This window comes from Heterocephalus glaber, unplaced genomic scaffold (assembly GCF_053883595.1).
Source record: "Heterocephalus glaber isolate CG9 unplaced genomic scaffold, H.glaber_assembly_v1.0 deba00001546, whole genome shotgun sequence".
Lineage (NCBI taxonomy): Eukaryota > Metazoa > Chordata > Mammalia > Rodentia > Bathyergidae > Heterocephalus > Heterocephalus glaber.
In genome coordinates this window covers 57,621-59,919 of record NW_028258339.1, presented here as the reverse complement: position 1 = coordinate 59,919, position 2,299 = coordinate 57,621, and the positions used below count along the sequence as shown (strand labels likewise).

The following is a 2,299-nucleotide window of genomic DNA, read 5'->3' as shown; positions in this document are numbered from 1 at the left end:
GTGGGTGGCAAGGAGGATTAAATATGTTATGTACATGTACCTACTACTCCTCAAGATGAATGTAAACTTCATGTACTTCTAACATGTACAAATATATGAGGGCATTAACAAAAATAAAGTTTGAATAATATTCTATTGTGTGTATAATTAAATTTGGTTTATCCAATTATTCATCAATGTGTATATGGATTGTTTCTACATTTTGGCTCTTGAGAATAATGCTGTCATGAGGATGAGTGTACAAATATCTCTTTAATTCTCTGCTTTCACTTTTTGGTTATGTAACCAGAAGTGGAAATGCTATATCATATGCTCATTTGATGTTTAATTTTCTGAGGGGTCACCATACTGTTTTCTAGAGTGGCTGCAACATCTACATTTCCACTACCAATGTACAAAGATTACAATTTCTCCACATCCTTGTCAACATTTGTTATTTTCTGTTTTGGTTGATTTTAGCATTTTATTTTTGAATTAACAAAAAATTTTATATATTTATTGTGTATATGTTGTTTCATAATATGTATATACTGTAATATGGGTGATTTTACATAACTAATATATACATTAATTCATATACCGAGGTTTTGCTGTCAGAATACTTACAATGTATTCTTTTTTTTCAGTTTTTGATTCATATTAATGAAAAAAAAAGTTACATACGTAGAAATGGACATAAAACAAAGATCAATGTGAGAAAATATGGTGATAGCTAGAGAGAGGGAAAAAGCATTTTAATTCTGAACTTATGCATATATTCCTATCAGTTATTACTGACCTAAAACATCTGCTTATATCCAAAGAAAAGTAATAGTTATAATCTCACTGTTTTTTCATGGTAACTGACCCAAGGAAGGTCCAAACAATACTGTTCTATTTCCCCAAAACCTTGAACACATGCAAGCAAAAGCAGAGATGTTGCTGGAAAATGAACGCAGATGAAGAAAATGAAGCCTTTTCTGTGTCTTTATTCCAATAGCAAGTCAGCACAGGCAAATGAGCGTGTGGCACAGATACAATTTCTATTCACATTTTCATAAGAAATTTTTTATGGCTATGCAATCATTTATTCTTAGGAAGCCTATCATTGAAGGATTGCATCTGACTGGTGAACACAAACATATGCAGAGAAGTTTCTGGTGGTTTTTCTATTTGAACAGACTTAAAAGATTAAAAGCATGAAATTTTAAAATGCACCAACTTGGAACTACAGTGACCATCTTACTGGTTTGTTTCATGGCTCATGATTTTTAGCAGAGTCAGTCAATATTCTATTTTGATTATTTCCTAAATAAGAAAAAATATATATATATATATATATCTTTGAAAAATAATTCTGATCTCTGAAAATACATATTGGTAGTAGCTTTGCACTGATGATCTCACTTAAGATAAAGTATCCCCTCTCTCAAGCTAGAAGCTGGCAAGCATTAAACTCTCATTCTAGATATTTGCCATGTGGGTAACAAAGAGAAGCAATAGCTTTTATCTGCTATCCCTGTAAGATAAAAAGCTTTTGGCCAGCGCACATCAGTCACCAACATCTTATGCTCACATTTAATAATTTCAAGTTAGGATGACCCCTGCCTTTTCTGATACTGTATCCTGAGTTTTTTGCAGTTGTTCCACGCATTGCGTCTAGGTCAACTTCAGGGTCTGATTCTCCTCTGTCAGAGCCTCAAATTCCTGAACCATCTTGGCAGGATCCTCCTTCTCCTCTTCTGCCTGGTCCAGCTTGGCAATGAGCTCCTTTTTCTTTTCCTCAAGCAGGGAGATCTCTTTTTTGACCTCATGGTATTCTGCTATTTGGCAGTGCTGTTTGTACACCTGCATGAATTCTGCGGAGTAATGACAAGGTGGCAGAGGCTGCCACGTGTTGGGGGGAAAATGTTTCTTAATGATTCTGCAATTCTCCCCAGCAATCTTAATCTGCTTTAGGAAAGGGCAGTTATGGGGAAATAGTTTTGTTTCAATCACCCCATCCTGGCTGTTTCAGTAGCTGGCAGCCATGATTTCCCCCGCAGGGTGGAGTGACTTACAATGTATTCTGTTGGCTACTTTCAAAAGTATAACGTTATTAATTGTAGTCATGTCATACAATAGGTTTCTTAAATTGTTCCTTCTATATAACTTTAATTTTATATACTTTGACCAGAACCTTCCTAAATTCTTATCCCCTATCCTCTGAAAAATACCATTCTATTCTATGTCTATCCATTTAATTTTTTAAAATTCTATGTATAAGATTCATTATTTTGGTATTTATATTTCTGTGCCTATCTTATTTGATTTAACACAA

General features: G+C 34.0%; 1 pseudogene; it reads right to left on the bottom strand.

Moving 5' to 3' along the window:
• Positions 1-1,571: 1,571 nt before the first annotated feature.
• Positions 1,572-1,833, bottom strand: LOC106008708 (MAP3K7 C-terminal-like protein pseudogene; annotated as a pseudogene).
• Between the last annotated feature and the right edge of the window lie 466 nt (positions 1,834-2,299).